The sequence below is a fragment of the Anas acuta genome, chromosome 2 (assembly GCF_963932015.1).
Source record: "Anas acuta chromosome 2, bAnaAcu1.1, whole genome shotgun sequence".
Taxonomy (NCBI): domain Eukaryota; kingdom Metazoa; phylum Chordata; class Aves; order Anseriformes; family Anatidae; genus Anas; species Anas acuta.
In genome coordinates, this window is record NC_088980.1 from 135,072,575 (window position 1) to 135,090,429 (window position 17,855).

General features: G+C 45.6%; 1 protein-coding gene across 1 annotated transcript in view; it reads left to right on the plus strand.

The window, feature by feature from the left end:
• The window catches only part of SDC2 (syndecan 2), a 57,317-nt gene that overhangs the window by 16,358 nt on the left and 23,104 nt on the right, over nt 1-17,855 (plus strand). The window lies entirely within an intron of this gene.

Sequence of the window (17,855 nt, forward strand, 5' to 3'; positions counted from 1 at the left end):
ACTGCTGGTTCAGCGTTAGCATCAGTGGATGACAAGATTGGAAGTACTACAGGTGCCATTTTCCAGGACAGCAAACACATGTAGAGTTCTTGGTTACTTTTGGGGTGGGCAGGATTTTCTACAGAGCAAGGAAACAGTAATTCAGCCGTGTGCATTATGGCTGTTTGATGGGAATGGCCAAACTCCATTTATATACGGAAGCATCTTATGTTAACACAGGGAAAAAGGCAGGAAAATGGGGAGCTGAAAAAAAAAAAGATGGGTGTTCAGTGGTGTTTTGCTGATGCATTAGGTGGTGGTTTGCTGCAGAATTGCCTTTCAGGAGTTAGGGACTTCACATTTTCAAATGTAAAGTTTCTAGTGCCTGGCAGTTTCAGGATTTCCATGCATCAGCATGATCTGTACAGATAATGGAGCCAGATTTAGTTATGTGCTCTTGCCATTTAAAAGGCCAACCGTTCCGTGCAGTTTTGCAGAAGGAACTGTATTAATTTCCTTTTTCAGTCCTTGTGTTCTGTGCGAGGCTTTATTTTTCTTAAGAAACTGCAGCATCTGAAACTTTGAGGATTAAAAGTAACTTTGAAGAGTGTAATTACAACTCGGTTCTCCGCTGCATTGCACTTGTTTTGTAAACTGTAACCGTGCAGCTGAACTTGCCCTTTGAATGAAGCCTTACGTACCATGAGGGTTAATACTTAAACCAAACCACCTGCTTAAAATTGGCTACCCATTACCCCAGTTCCATTAAATTAGGAACTCGGGTAACAAAGTGAAAAGGTTCTTGCTTTATAGCCTGAGCCACTTTCCCACCCTCAGGCACCGGGCTTATTTTAAGTCTCTTGCTCGGAAGAAAATAGAATTCATTTCTTCAGCTGCACATGACTGTCTCAGCGTGGCGAAAATAGAAACCGGTGCTACCCCAGATGCATAATTCATCCCGTAGCTAGCAGGCATTCATGCAATACAGTAAATTGCAAGGGCTGCTTCCTTCGAGCACGCCTCGCATGCGGGTGAACGACGGAGCGGGGCTGCGGTGCCCGTGCTTGGTGCCCTTCGTGTGCTCAGGGCAGATCGGCCACTTCTTTCCTTCACTGGTGGGATAGGTGCTGGGAGAATAAGGACTGGGGCCCTTTGAGCCTGGTTTTGTGGGAGCAAACACTCACCTGGCATCCACTGAAGTTACGGGGAAGCTTAATGTGTGAATGAACAGGCTGCAGCTTTGCTGGCAGCCCGTTGATGAAAAGATGCAGCTTAAGGCTTTACAGAAAACGTCTGGATTTGTATATGAAAAAGTAGTTTTGTAAGGTATATCGCTGCTGTGTGATGTATTTTTCTTCTTTCTGTCTTTCCCCCAGACGGTGGTGTTTGCTTCTTCCCCTCCACCACATCAGTATCACTAGTTACTGCCACCAGAATTGGAGAGCTGGCATTCAGGACACTTGCTGCTGAGTATTCAAGAAGTGCAGCACAATGTAGATCATGTAAATAGCAAAAATCTTTGCTTCTGAGCAAAAGAGAATTTCGTAGTTTCCATTAAAAAAATATAGAAGCTTTTGCTCTTGGTTGTATCTGAGCAAATGCCATCAACTGGAGTCAAGTTTGTGTTGCAGCAGTCAGAGATCTTACAAACACCGTAGTTTGGAGATACCAAAGGATGAAATAACCTCAGGTATAAAGAGGAATACAGAAAGGTTTTGTTGTTTATCTCACAGAATGAGAACATGACAAAGGGAGCTAACCTGTTGCTTGTTTTAATAGATACACACACATCTTTTTCTCTCCTACTTTCATTTTAGAGGAATGAACACTGAACAATGAAAAACGGCATGTCAGGGACAGGCAGAAGTTTAGGTGGCTTCTCAGCAGAGAGAGGAAATGCTTTGAAGTGTGTCCTGCACAGTTACAGAGCGACGAGCAAGCAAAACTTCTCACTCATTAGGATGCATTTTGAAAGAGGCTTCTGCATGTGGGCCAGGGCCACAGGATGGCCACAGGGCCTCAGTTCCTAAAGCTCGCCTAGACCAGGAGAGTTGGGGACTTTCCTCATCAAGGGAGTGAGGTTTTACTCACAAGGGGTCCTTGTTGCAGGAGTAAAGGTCTGTCAGTGTGTGTGCTTAGCTCTGCATGCTCTCAGTTGTGCTGGGATTTAGGACAATCACGGTTTCAGTTCACTTTCCCTATGACTGTGGTGGTGATGTTCGCTGTGGGTGGATTCCACATGTTACACTTGCACCTATCTCACTCTCCAGGACCTCTTGATTGTTACAGCTGGGCACTCAATAAAAAGATTGTAGGGGTTTAAAGCACAAGCAAATGGTTGTATAGCGTCTTTCAGTAATTGGTATTGCAAATAAGTAAGGGGGGAAGTAAATAAATAATGAAGAGAATTTGTCTTTTATGAGCAGTCCTTTACAGCATGAATTAGAACAAGCAAACAAAAAAACCCACAACAACAAAAACCACAGCAGATCAGATGCAATCCGTGACTTAATCGCATGCTCCACGTTCAGTGTGCTGAGCGAGCCCCAGTGGTGTCCCCAGTGGGATTCCTTCTGCGGCATGAGGTGAGGTGTGGGTGAGGACATCTGATGGAGGGCCATCAGATCACTTCTCTATGAACAAATAATGAACAAAATAATGTAGGCAACGTTACTGCTCCGGAGAGAGGACAGAATGGTGCAAAAGTCAGTACCAGGACCAGATGACACAAGCACTCAGGGAACAGTGCTGCACGGGCTGCTTTATCCAAACCACATCTCATTGAAAAGGCTGGGAAGGAAGCAAATCCCACTGCCACTGCTTAAAAATAAATAAAGAAAGAAAGAAAATCGAATTATATAAACCAAAGACAATATATGTGCTGCGTTTGGCAGTGGAAGGTCTGAATGCGGCTCTGAGGGGGGTTTATCTCACTGGACATAAACACGGGGTTGTCTCAGTGGAACAGGTGAGTAACTCCACCAGAGATTTCTGTGCGAGCTTCTCACTTGTGTTGGCCAGCCCTTTGGAGAGGGAATTCAAGTGGCAGAAGTTTGTGAGTCTTGACAAGTTTTCACTGCGCTGACTGGAAGAAAGGGTGTTTCTGCTGGGCCTCAGGCGAAAGCTGTTAGCTGCTGGGATTGTATCACCTGGCAGTGTGCGTGTGTAGGTACTGGTCTCGTGGTGCAGAGGCTGTGCAGTGAGCTCCAGAGGTGTCACAGGGTTGGGTCTCCCGGTGCTGATGCTGCACGTGATGCCTCTGCCTTAATCTTGGTCTTAGGTGCTCAGCATCCCCACAAGCCACTCGTGTTTCTGATCCTGTCCTCTATCGATTAGGCACAGCTGAGGTTTAGTTTATTGAGGTTGGTTGTGCTTAGCTTAAAACTCCTGGATTGTAGTTCAGCTTTAGAAAAAGAGCTTGCTAAAGTCTATCACATAGACTGCCTCAAACTGTCCAGGAATTGAGCGCAACACCAAGCTGGGTGCTTCGAGGAAGCCTGGGGCAACCTGACCCCTCCTTACTCATCATTCTCTGCCCTGCAGCATATGTCATGACTGGGTTTGGGTCACCCCCTTCCCTCTCACACCCTTTTCCTTGTGGTTATCAGCTGAAATAAGGGGCCAGCATTTTGAACCGTGCTGGGCTCTGGGAGGCACATCAATGGTTAGCCCTGAGCAGCATTTGCCTTCTCAGCCTGGGCGGCTGTGGTGTGTGCTCCCCCAAAATGCTGCAAGCCACGGATGGGGAGATTTGCTCTCCCCTTGTCTCTCCAAAGCTGTTTGCTCTGCCCTTGGACTGGGACACCGGCATGATTCTGGGGTACGTACCCCATGAGCACAGCAAGGCTGTGCCTCCGAAGCCCTTGTTAAGTCCTGCTCCGTTCCAGAGGGTGTGCAGAACCACCTTGGGCTTTGCCAAACCCTTCCCTCTCTGCCGTTAGGGCTGGCAGACAAGCGGGATTAAAAATAGATCTGGCTGCTAACTGTTTGGATCCCCAGGTGGCTGAATTTCCATGTAATAGGACTTTTCACCATAATTTCTCTGCTTGGGGTGTATCAGCGATGCAAAGCTGCCTTTCTGCAATCACAGTTTTATTCATCGCATTTTGTTTCTGCAGTTGCTCAGCTTTTATGTCACTCATCTGTGGTAGTAGGTGGCTTTTGCTGCTGTAAAAATTGAGGAACTCCGTTGAAGAGAAGCTGTACTCCTTTATAGCACCTGCTCTGGTATGTCTTTTCCTTCCTTTCTTCCTCTTTTGCTTTCCTTGTACTTAAGCCTTCTGAGGAAGCTGATTTCCAGCTCGTCCTGGTGTGGTGACTTGGCTGACATGACCCGTGTTTGTCCCTCGAGGTGTGTGACAGCTGCTTGTGTAATGTTTACAAACCCAGGGTACGCAGGGGAACATTTTTCCCCTCCCCTTGTCCAAGTAAGGTGTCAGCCTTGGACCTCTCTCCTCTCAGATACACCAAAGTGCCATCCGTGTGAGCTTGAAAACAAAATATAATTTGCATGCAGGGTTTCTGCTGGTGTGCCACCTCACCCTGCTTCACCAGCCTTTTGCAGAACATGACAAGGGAAGTATAAAATTGTTTATGAAATATTTATATGGAAACTACAAGCATTTTACCATAGATCCTTATTTTTTCCCATAGCTTAGCTGAAACTCTTCACTTTTAGAAAGCGCATACATTATAAAGCTGTGTTATTGTGGTTTTATTATCCTTTATGTATATTTATATAAAAGTTTTTATACAAGTACACCTTTTTAACGCAGTTGACTTCCTGTATAGCTTTCTTGGGAGCTGCGAGGTACTGAATGAACATTCCTCCTGTTTCGTGAAGCATCTTGCCTTTGTTAGCATATAATGTTTCTGCAATTCATTAAGCTTTATAAGAGTTTCTTCATCGTGAATGAAAAGAATTGCAGGTATTCCAGGAATCTATGAATAGCTATTTCATAATAAGGGGCTAATAAGAGAGGTGCATTTTTTTCCTGGTAATCTGAGTTTCAAGAGCTGCGAGCACTAAGAGCTCAGTGTTATGGCCTCGTTGCTAAAACTTGATACTTCAGCTGCATGAAAGGAAGCCGTAGTCTTCAATGAGGTTGTGGAGAGAGAAAAATACGGATCTGTGCTGTGTCAGAATATTTCTTGATACAGCAGTGAGCGAGCACCTAATTCTCTTTATCTGATGCAGAAGTGACAGCAGCGATATGTTCGGTGTGGCCAAGAGCTAGAGTAGAAGGAGGGTGGCTGGACAATAAGTCTCATTTGAGCTCCTGTAAAAAGGAAAATAAGTAAATTACTTGCAAATCCTGTAGCGTGCTACAAGTCTGTCTCTGGTAAGGAGCATTAAATGATTCTGCTTTGGAAAAGGCACCTTGGAATGATCATTTTGCCTCTTAGAGAAGTAATTCTGCTCGATTTGCTTTCCTCTGTGTAGTGAATTGCGGGAGCTGCTGTGAGAGCCCTTCAACCTTAATGCCTTCCTTTTAGGAAGTGGTATTGCTAATGGGAAGTTGTACAGATTAGGGTGTATCAGTGCCTGGCTTCTATCAAGCAGCTTGGCAGGAATTGCGGCATACTCTGCTAATAGATTAGGTTCTCTAATGGTGTATCTTTACAAGCACAATCTCAAATGAGATACTGGAGGATGACTTTTGTTTCATGACTGTACTTAAGAGTATTGCCTTTAAATCATGGGCGCTTATTGTGCTTCGGTTTACTTATGTTTAATTTTTAAGCAAGGATTCCCTTGAGCCATGTACTCGGTTTTACTTAAGCCCCATAATAAGGTAAGTATCAGATGAGGATGATTGTTTAACAGCCATGGATTTTCACAGTATAATTAAGGTTAATGTTTTCCTAAACTTATTTGGTTTTCTATCTTTTTCAATTAGTGTCCAATAAAAAAAGAGAGGTTTTTAGGCTATCTCTGTTCTAATTTTTTGTTTTTTCCTAATGTGATTTAATTATTTCTCAGGGGAAGATCTGTCTGCTTTGGCTTCAATATTTCAGCAACATATAAACATACAGGAATATGCAGAGCCCTGTGCTCTGAAAGTGCTGGGGGTTTGATTTGAGGTGCCAAAGAGGCAGGAGTGCCAATAAAACAAAGCTCTTTTTTACTTGTCAGCAGCCTTAGGCTTTCACTATTGGGGAATATCAACACCAAATAAGTAAGTCTAAACTTACACTCAGTGCTTATCCTATATCAGTTTTGAAAATAACATTCATTCCTTCCCAAAGTAAGAGAGATTCGATTTAATGCTGCTGGTTCAAGGTACATTGGCTTTATCAGCAAGACGCAGGCACATCCTTCCCACGTATTTGAAAGGAGTAGGAACATTTAGATGATGTCTCACTTCACACAGGCGAAATTGTAGGCCCAGAAAATAGAGTTCATTGAGCAAGTTGAAACCGAGAATGTGTTTTCTGCCATAAAACGACAGAATGTGCATAGAGTGTGCTCCTTGCTAATGCCTTCTAGTTATCTGTTACTGTTGTTGTTGTAGCAACTACATGTGAAAATCAGGGAAATTTAGAAGGATATGAAAGCTTTCTAAACCAGATAAAGATAACAAAAAATCTGTGTCCCCCCCACAGCCCTTGTTCTGTCCTTAAGGTGTCGTGAGGAGTTTGTGTCTTGTTTTCTGTTCCTTACGAGAAGTACTCGTATTAAAAAGAAATCAAAAAACCCCTGTGGGAATGCCTGTTCTGTAGGAAGCTGTCAAACCTTTCTAGTTGTATATGCAGGGAAGCTTACGTGCTCCTTGCACAAAATGAAATTGCTCCAATGTTTAACTTAATCACAGACCTCAGGAGTAAACAGGAATTAAAATCAGGGACTTGTCCTTCCTTGGTGGCGGTTGGATTCTGGGAGGGTTTTGTGTGTTGTTGGTTTTTTTGGTGTATAGAGCTTTATTTTTTCTAAAGTTGTCCTTTTATCCCCCTAGAATTACTGCAGTAAAGCAAAATGCCTGTTTTCAGTCTAAGTGAGTGCAGTATGGAGTACAGTCATGCATCTTTTTTCCCATTTTACTGCCTGTACAAATTGCATGCTACATGTCATGCTGTGGTGTATTAGTAGGCAGTCTGATTTATACTTGAAGAAAAATACCCTTGCGAGTGGTTTTGAGAACCTGGGAAGGAAGGAAATAGGTAGTCCTTCTTGTTAGCTTTCAGTGGAGTGCTCTGAAATGGTTGCCCTACAGTCAGCAGAACAAAGGCCCTCTTGTTGGTTTATGAGTTTTGGGGTGTGCCTACACCCTAAAAGCGTCCTAAGAACATTTATCTTGGAAGGTTTATTCGGAGCTTTCATCAACATCTTGTTGAGGAGGGGAGAGCTATCATCAGTCCCCCTGCCTGGCCAAAATGTGACTTAATCCCACTGAGAGGGAAACCTCAGCCGTAGCGTATCAGCCTGGGCCTGCCTTTCTGGCCTTGAAGAAAAAAAGTGAATCGTTCACCAAGATTTTTCATTAATCTCTTCAGAGATACTGCTGGTGAGCTGTATGATGAGAAACTCTGGAAGCAGAAGGTCTGTAGGGGTTTTAATACCACCGGCAGGCAGCTGGTAGTGCTTCGCTTGGCTGAGGATCCAGCTCCAAGTCGTTTCTGTAGGCCTCTGAAGCCTGGTAAGAATGATATCCTCCTCTTTTCCACCGTTAGCTTATCGCTGTGGCAAAACTGTGGCAAAAATGAGGAGGATTGTCCCTTCCAGAAGAAGCTGCACTGCTGTAGCACCTCATGCTCCCATGGCCTCCACCAGGGATGGACGCGTCATGGAGGCAGGGGGCGAGGAGCTGAGGGCTGCTCCTGTGAGGAATGACAGGGATGGCCCAGGCCTCGTTGTGCTGACCATGCGAGCAGCTTCCAAGTGGTGGAGGTGGGCTCTGGAAGACCTAAACAAGACTTAGAGCACTTCTAGGAAAGCTGACCTTGAGCGAATACTTTGCCGTGTAGGAGCTGGACTCGATGATCCTTGTGGGTCCCTTCCAACATGGGACATTCTGTGATCCTATATAAACATGCTTATATAAACATGGTTATTCCACCATCAAGCTTGTGATTGTCTTGTGCTGGAAAGGCTTTGCTGTTCCAGACCTTCCAGAGGGTTTTTCCTGTGTGAAGCTGATGCTTGTACTTAGGCACCTGCTTGCAGATGCCCATATGTAGGCCTCACATTTGAGCTCGCACTTCAGCCAGCAGCTCTGGAGACTGCTTCTGCTTGGTTTCAGTGCCCTGATATTAACTTTTTTTGCCATTTGGGATACCTTCAGGCACTGGGGAGGTCTGCATGGCCCTGCAGGGTGTGAGGGGACCTGCAGGAATTGCATGTCCTGGAGCAGGAGCTGGAGGCAAGGCAAGGCACCTGGGCATCCCGAGTACACTGCGTGCCTGTGATTAGGAAACTGAACTGGACCCTGGGTCCACTGGCTGGAGTGCCTAGAGCTCCAGCAATTAAAACAGGATTTTAGACACTGGCCTCAAGGCAAATGTCTGCTTAAAAGTGTGTGTCTTTGCCTGAAGGTGGATCCCCCACGTCGTGCCTGGCCATCTGGGCAGTGGGGACTCCCCAGGAAGGGGTTTTGGATTCTCCATGCTTGTTTATGCCTTTTTCTTTTCCTTTTCCCCTATCACTGAAGAACAGTGATGGTGCTTCAGCTTGGGGCCAGGAAGCATGCCGATATCCTGTAATTGCCTCTCAGACATTAGCTGGGAAGTGGCTTTTGTATAATTGTCTTGTTTTGTTCTCAGCTTGTTTGTTCCCACAGCCTCCTATTACATTAGGACAATATGTCCCCTCTCGGAAGGTTTTCTCAGCCACTGTAAGGTAATTTCATCTTGCTGACCAGGACACCATTGTTTGTAAATGCATTACATGCAGGTATCCTTAGGGGGCTTCATACTACGGGGGCATTTATCAATAGCCTGACTCGAAAGAGAAGAAGATGGCACAGGAACAGGAGCAGGAGTGCTGCCTTACACCGAAGGAACAGGTCCTTGTTGTCCATAGGCAGAATAGGAGCGTAATTACCAGAAACTGCGAGCACTTTTTGACACAAGTGCATTTCACGTTACAGGTTGACCATAGGTCAATTTTCTATTATTCTGTAATTGATAGGTACACACTGCTCCTACCGAAGAGCATTACATCTATTTATGGTCCATGAAGGATTTAGTAGGTAAATGTCTCCAAAATGATAATGTTTAACCGCAGCAGTTTTCCTGCCATGCAATTCTGGTTGGATTCTTCTCACCGCTAGCAAACTCCATTAGTTTCTCATTTCACACCTGGGAGCCTTCTGATGCTAACTGTGTTGCAGAATTTCAAGAAGGAGTCTCGCTTGCATTTGGATGCCAGTCTTACTGCCTTTGTTGATCTTTTTTTAATTTTTTTTTTAGAGTGAAGCCAAATTTGCATAGTGAAGAACTATGAATTTTGAACAATTGAGTGCTTTCTGTCTCTTTGCATGAAAGGTACAGGATGTTTAATTTAAAGCCTTAATAGATTACACTCCATTCTCATTGTGCATGAGAAAGCAAAATATGTTTACGCAGTCGCTGGGTTTTATATAGCATTACATCCTTCCGAGATAATGCAAGTCTAAATAGTCACGTACCTTGTGGATGTTGATTACTCTAACACTCTTCAGCTACTCCTTTGGGTTTGATTCTTTTTTTATTTTCAACGTGGTACGTGGAGAATCTTATTTCTAAAGCAATGCATTCAGCGTGCACTTCCCTGTACACAGCGGATGGTATTGGAGAAGAATCTGCTACGTTACCATTTGTTTAATGGCTGCACAGGGTGGAATTAACAACTGGAAGAGAGTCATAGTGCTCCAAGTGTGAAACAATAGCAGTCATCAAAAGACGATAAGCAGCATTAGAGGGGTAAAAAGTTTAAAATTTTGCTGGCTAATTAGCACAGCACTCAGTGCCAGAAGAGTTGGTTTTCTGTACACCCAGGTCTACACATTTAGTTGCAAAACAGCGGTGTCTGGGTGCTGCAATAGCTGCTGTTGTGCATGGCCAGAGAAATACAGCCTTTCCTCGCTGGAAGAAGCCTGCAGTCAGGAGTTATGCTGCGCTTGCACTTTCTTCCTTCCTTACACGGCATCCAGAGAAATGAGCACCCGCTGTCCAAGCCCAGGGACAAGTCACCTCCTTGGTTGGGTTAGGAAGTGTCACTACCAATAAACAGAGATCCCTTCTTGGAACCATCAGCTGCAAAAGTATGGGGCTGTGCTCTGAAGGCGTAGGGTTTGGGTTTTATTTTTCCGTGCAGCTTACGGCAGCGCTGAGATCCTGAGGTTTCTTTCCAGGCCTCGTAAATGCCCTGTTGCCGCAGTAATTGTGCCCTTGGAAAGTGCAGAAGATTTGCTGGCTTTGCAAAGTGCCTCTCCACTGTGTTATTTCAGAACTCGTTCAGACCAACGGGAACCTGACTTTATAGGTGCCATTTCATTTCAGTCAGAGATTGATACCTGAATTTAACTTGTGTTCAGCTGTTAACTCTTGGTCTGCATCTTGTGTACAACAGGAGTTTTGCTAGCCGTGCCCTGTGGCTCCAGGGGATTACCTTTTTATGTTTTTCCTCCTGAAAGTCAGATTAACCACTTCGTGAAGATGCTAAAAGCTTTAGGAAGAACACATTCTCTCTGGATGTTTTCATTAATAGGCTGGTTTTGGTTGGAAGAGAGGTGTCTGAGTTCAGACACCTAAAACCAGGACTGTGAGCAGCCACTGATCTGTAGAAGGAGCTTTTGGTCCTAAATTTAGCTGCTCTGAAGATGCGTGCCTGAAATACACAGTGACTCTCTCCCCATCCTCTCAGTCTCACCTGAGAGTGCTGCTCCATTAAAGCCCTGCAATGGATAACCTTGCACGAGGCCGGTGGCTTCAAAATGAGAGGTGAAATCTGTCTGTAGTGATTATGCTAATTGTGTAAGTGATACCGAGAGGGACAGAAATGGTCTCGAGCGTTGATTTTGTGTGGCCAGCTGACAGGTGGTGCCTTCTGGGCACTCTCTGCAGCCCCAGAAGCTCGCTCCGTGTCTCTCACTTCGCCGCTCAGGTACCAGCTGTGCTCACGTAAGTGGCCACGGGCTTTCAGTAAAGCTGATGGACTTATGGTAATGACTTTATGAAATGCCTTTGCTGACAAAATCCAGTTATCCAAGCCCATTGCCAGCGTGTGCTTGCCGTGGCACACCACGGGGCACGTGGCAGTTCCCCCTCGGGTCACCACTTTGATCCTTCGCCTCCCTGCGCCAAGCAGAAAGTGGCACCGAGACGAGGAGCAGATGCAGACGAGAGGTTTGAAAAACTCCTTAGGTTTAATCCAAGGCTGTCTTTTAGGCCAAGGCACTTTCCACCAGGCCAGCTGAAAGCCCCATCCCATGCAGGAGCCACCATCAAGCTCAGGTGGCTGCCGAGCAGCAGGTGCTGGGCTCCCCATCCAGACCAGCTGCGATGCTGGGTACGTGCCAGAGGCTCGGGCTTTTGTTGCTGAGTAAATATGTGGGGCAGGAGCTGCCTTTAAATTAGCTGTCAGCTGGGATGTGTGAAACCCGCTGTCCATGTCCCAGTTAGAGAGAACTGGTTTCACCTTCGCTGCATCTCAAATAGCAGAACTCACGCGGCTGCGGGATGGCCTGTCTGCCCCAGCCAAGTGATGCAAGAGGCTCTGCCACATGAAATCCTTGTTTCGGGGAGAGGATGAAGGGCTGGACAGGTGACAGACGCTAGTCATGCGCTTTGGATACCAAAGAGAACGCTGTGTAACACAATAAAGGAATATTTAAAAGCTGGGCATTAATCCGCGTGGCTCCAGAAGTAGGGTAATCCAGGTGTGACCTGCCACAAGGTGCGGCAAGCCCCTGGAGCTGCCTGTCAGCAGCCTTACTGCAACCCTGGTCCCATGGCTCAGCCAGAGGGCCCACATCTCCTTCTTGGCCTCATTTTCCCTGCCAGGGAAGCTGCTCTCTTTCCCTTGGGCACAGCCATCAGCCGTGTGCCCGCGGAGCTGTTGCTAGCCAGGTCTGCGGGGCTCTGTGAGTGAGGGATGCTTACATCTTCACAAAAACGTGTCAGCACGGATTAGGTTGTTAAAAGGAATGAAGTAAGCCTTTGAATCCCCAACATGACAGTCTTAATCCCGGAGTCATTACAACATCAAGCAACAAGTCTGGAAAAGCCGGGGAGTTGGAGGCTGCTGCCTGGGACGGCTGCAGCCGGAGCAGCCCAGCAATTCGGGGCCACCGCTGCCTCCTCCGGCAGTGCTGGGGTTTCAAAAGGAGGGAAGATGAGGATATGTTGCTCTCCTTTGGCAAAGCCACCGTGCTTTTATTACAATAGTGCATCCAGAAGGGAAATAACACGGGGAATGGCTGCCATAACTGGGGGGTTTATGGTATCGTCCGCGCTTTGCTTTGAGAATACCAGCCCGAGACTTGACATGTGCTGGGATCACTGTGAGTGCTGACTGAATCTGTGATTAATTCATCTTTAGCTTTGGGGTATAAAAAGGGAGTATGTGCCCTGGAAATTTTTCCAGCTGCTCACAGAGAAGCAATAATGAAAGTTGAGCGCAGAGATTGATTGATTACTCGCAGATTATAGAGCAGTAATTGCAGACAGTTTTACTGTTAAACACTGCTTGGTATTAAACCACTTTTTTATAGCAGACTAGGAAGGCAGATGTCCATTTAATCTGTTTGGCTCCCTCAGCACTGCATAATGTCATGAATGACAACCTTCTCCAGCAAAATGGGAACCTTCGGCTGCGTGTTCCAGTGGAGCACGCCTGGAAGGGAGCGAGTGAGTCATGGCTGAACGTGAGCTTTACGAGATGATCGAGCTGACTATCAGTCAGTAACAGGATGCTAAATGGATTTCCTAAGGAGGTATAAGGTGTTGAGGTATCCTTTTTGCATGGATCTTCTGTTTTGGTTTTAAAAAGAAAGCGGTACTGAGATGACAAAATTTAGAAGTGACGCTTTTACATTTTGCTTCAGCAAACACTGAAGGAACACTTCCCATTTTTTGTTCCCTTTGGATTGCGGCTGTGATGAGCACAAAGAGTGGAGCAGCAAAACCCCCCTGGTCTCCACAAAATGGGATTTCTGAAAATCAGGTCCCAATCTCTAGAGTGACTTGTCGCAGAGCTGGCCCAGGCTGGGCGAGGAGAAGTTAACTTCCTGCGCCTGCGTGCCCGGGCACAGCTCGATGGAAACTTCTCATCAGCTTTCTAATGACAATCTGGGCTTTTCACTGCGCATGCAAATTGTGTGCAACTCCGGACCGGCTCTAGTGGGAAAGCAGTGAAGAAAAAGCATTGATTGTCCCCGTAAAGGCCACCGGCGGCTCACCCGGAGGAGCGCCTTGGGCTCCCAGCACCGTTTGCTGCCTGCCCGAAGCTGGTGGCTGCTGACACGGGGTGTGGGGGCAGGTTGGATGTACCTGGCTGGGATGTAGCAGGTTGGAGGTACCTGTCCTTTTCCCTGCTGTTTGGTCTGGGTTGGAAGCTGCAGGAACATCCATAGCAGACTTGAAGCTGGGAAGAGCATTAGGCTCGCTGAATGTTGCCTTTTCCTTTTTAAAACTGCAAACAGCCTAGTGAAGAAAGGGGTATTGGGGTAGGAAATAAAGAGCGAGCTCTTGCTTCACAGCAGACCGAGGAGCGTCTGAGCAGATGGGGCTGTCGACAGTGCCTTGTGACTCTTGCCTCACTCTGGGAATTGAAAACCAAAGCATTATCCTGCAGCTTGTTTTCTTCCGCCCGCGCTGTTTCCTTGGATTTGTGTCACTTTTTGGTGTTCTTCCCCATAACTGTTCATTTTTTCCCCTTCAATCTAATTTTACAAGAGCGGAGTAGAGGCTTGTTAAGCCTCTGGGTTGCATAACCTGCTGTATTCGAGCCCTAAGCCAGTAATCTGCTCTTTGAGACCATCACACGTTTCCCGTGGGGATTGCAGCATGAGCGTATGTGTGTGCACACGTAATTAATGGAGGAAGGAAAATCACTGCCAGGACTTGAACGAGGGCCTTTATTCTCCAGAAGGGACGGTGCTCTGGCAGTCAGGGAAATGAACACTTTCAGCACAGCAAATTCTTGGGGTGTCAGAGCAGCTTGATAAGCCAATTTCTCCGTAAGGGAAGCATAGCTGTGTGTTTCACCGGATGATATTATTCGTTTTTTTGTGGGACGAGCCCAGTATGGACTCGTTTTTTAAAGAAATGGAGTGAGCGGATGACTCCACTCTATCAAAATGCTGGTAGCTGTTCTGTTCTTCTGCCTAATGGTTGTTGTTTATCGTGTCATTAGGAAGTCGGATGAACTTCTTTGTGACTTTTAAGAAACAACATCAGTGACAAACATGAAGAGAGTTTCCAGCAGAAATGCTCTTCAGCTTCTCAGTTCTCAAGTGGTTCCTGGTCATCTTCTGTCCTCATTCAATTACTGTCCTTGAAAATGGCATATGAAAGTATCTTTCTAATCTCTTCTGTCTGTCCAAAGTGCATGAAGAAGTGCTGCTTGCCATGATGCAACATGTTGCAATGGTCTCCTCATGATTTTCTTCCTCGATATATCATATAAAGCAGCCTCCATTTATATTGTTTGCAGAATGGTACTTATCAACACAATCTAATTTGCTGATGTCTGGTTATCAGAAAACCTGATTTACACACTTCATGCTCTGCCCTGTAAGGAGAGGTTTGCTCTTGATTGAAGTCCAAGTGTCTAATCTGAAAAGAAGTTAAATTATTAGTGTAAGAGAAAAAAATCTCTAAAGCTTACAACACAACCACGTTACAGGTGTATTCTTCCATCTCTCTGTGTAGATGTGCATGTTAAAAACGCAGCTTTGCTTTGCATTGCTCTCATATAAAGCAGTCCTTGACTATTCTGTGTTCTTAGACTGATGCAAGTGTACTAGTGGTGTTGTGGCAGTGCAAAACCTGTGGCCTTGCTGTGGCAGATGTGCAAGTTTTGCCGTATGGGCTGTCTAAGCAGGGTCTTTACCCTTCCCCTGTTTGTCCTCAGATTTGTTTTTAAGCTTCCAGAACTCAGGGAAGTGAACAGGTTTGTGTGAGGTCAGGTCTATTAAGCAGCCAACATCCTTACTGCTTAGGCTGATGAAACCCCTTTTTGTTTTTCTTCCATTTCAGAGTGCTGAGTGACCCTTTTTACTGAAACAAACAAAAACAGGAACTAAGAAGCTTTCTAATTCCGTCGGTGTAGCAACCTTTTTTTATTGTTTGCAGAGGAAAAGCAGTGTTTCGAATTAAACTTCTGTTATTAATCTGGGGATAGCCTTGTAAAGTACAATTGCTTTGGACAGATCTACAATGAATCCTTAAGAGAACGTGTTCGTTTGACTGACAGCTACATAGAGCAGATTATGTGCTGCATTTCTGAAGCAGAACTGTTGGAAAGAAAAGAAGGTGCTGATAATAGGAATACATTTGTGCTGGATCTAAAATAACTCAAGGTTGGCAGGTTGCTTACCCATTGTGTTCATTATTTTTGCCAACACCTAGCTGTGTTAAGGAAAACAAAGATGCCAGCGCTGAATTAGCTGCTTCCATAAAATGTTCGTGAAAAGGTGTTCTCCTGGTACTTGCAAACTTCACTGAATTGGTGACTTAAAAAACATTTCTTCCTTCCATTTGCTCAGCAAGGTACAGATTTAACATTGGAATACTAGTTCGGATGACACAAAGGCTTGCTGGCCACACCAGCTTTCAAGTTATGAAACTTAGAAGTGAAAGGATGAGCTTCTGTAGATAGCGTGCGGACTCATAGGCAAATAGCCATGGCAGCTAAAACCATCCTTGTCGCAGCCATTTCCCTGCGTTTGCTGGAGGATATTGCTGTCAAAGAGCTGAAAGCTCTCCTCAGCCGTCACGATTTACATGATTATTCCACGCTGTGAAGTGCTGTTGGTAGGAAACCCAAGAGCCCTGCTGATGCAGCAGTGCACAGAGCGCAGCTCCGGGGCAGCGGGCGCACGTGCGGCTCAGCGGTCCCAGCTGTGGGATGTGTGGGAAGAGCATTGACTCGACCCCAAACCCAAGAGTTGCTCACCATGTAAGTATTTCTGTTCAGTAGGAAGGTAGAGGAAGCATGATAGAGGTGCCCTGATAATTTGGAAGGGGAGAAGAGAGAGGGAAGCTCTCGAGGCATGCCCAATGAGGAGAATAGGCCACGGGTTATAATTCAGGGAAGGCTGCTGTGCTGGCACTTGGCTTCTCAGCTGATACCTCCAGGCACGAGCCTGCAGAATACTGAGATTGCTTTTTGATGTGTGCTGATGTGTGGAGGGCTGAGATTTGCTTTTCCACCCGTGCCACAGAAATATGGCCCTCAAACTGGCGACCTTTACCTGACAAGGGGTTTACGAATAGCGCTTGGTGTTTGTTTTTTGAGTTCAAAGCCTGAGAAATTTACCTTTCTTTTTTCCTCTTCACTTGCTCACCTCCCAAGCCAGGTGCTGTGTTTTCTTACTGCGTAGATAAACACATTCGCTAGTTTCTGTTTCTCTACAACAGATACTCAAAAAAAATAAAAGTGTACAAATTAAATTGCATGCTCTAGAAAAGATGTGGATTTGGTCTGTTTCTTCTGCCTCGTGCTCATGTTGCCCCCTCGCAGGAGGCAGCTTAAGTGGTTATCCAGACTCCTGGCAGCAGCGCAGTGATCTGTAGGATGTTAGAAGCGTGTCATGAAAATAAGGAAAAAAATAAAATTAAAATGGAAGTTGACAGGCCCCTTTCTGGTTTCTGCTCCGTTTTGTGCTGTATTGTAAGCAGGGCTTTAGCAATAATACAGGCAAAGCCTAACAAAGAGACTTGCTTGCTGGCAGAAAGTTGCTTAAAATAACTTACAGAGGATAAAGAGGCTGCCCAGGTCAATAATGCTGTGAAATCCTCAATGTGCAGCAGCTCCAGGAGGTTTTGTAGGCATATGGATTTTTAAAAGCTTTAGACTGCAGATCAGGCAGTAGAGATTGCAGAGTGCTGCTAACCTCGTATTGATGGTGTCGGGACATCTTTATGAAGGGTCAGGGTTTGGCTGTAGAAATAGTGAAATCCTTGTTCCCTTCAGCAGATCCCTGATTTACAGTATGAATGCTAGGAGAAAGAATTGTTTAGTGCTTTGTTGACAAATATTAAATATAATTAAGAGTCTTTGTTAAGTTTTACTCTTCAGTCAGGTCTATGACTGTCAAAAGTGCTGTCAGACAACTTACCTGGCTTATTTTCCTTTAAATCAAGGGAAGGAAATTTCCCTTTGTTATGGAAGGCAATCCATTCTTTTTTTTTTTTTCCCTAGTTGTATATGGGATTATTTTTACAGCACTATCTGAAGGTAATCAATATGAAGAAAGTTTACTTTAGCCATTTTTTGTTGAAGGTAGGCAGTCCTGATTACTGGGAGGAACTTTGCTTTCATTTCAGTGGTCCTCCAGGCTGAGCAGCAGCTTTCTTGCCCGTGCTTTAAAATGAAAAATTATAACTCACTGAAGAGTTGATTTGTGTAATTCCTTTGTGTAATTCCAGCTGAAACTTTTAATTTGAGCAATTCCTATGCATTCAGAGCACACTACCTGATTCTTTTTCTCTTCCCCTCCCCGAGATCCTGGCTGGGAAGCTGGCTGGGGTTGCAGGCAAGGAGCCCACCCCGTCTGTCGTCCTGGGTTGGGGAGCCAGGCGGGCTTGCCGGGGTGCCCCAGCCTTTTCTTCTCCCTGGTGGAAGCAGGGGAGCCGTGCCTGAAGGGCAGCATACCAGACAGAAGACTGCTCCTGCTGCCGTGCCGCCTGTGCAAGCTGCCGTATCTCTGATTTCACTCAACCGCTTTTAT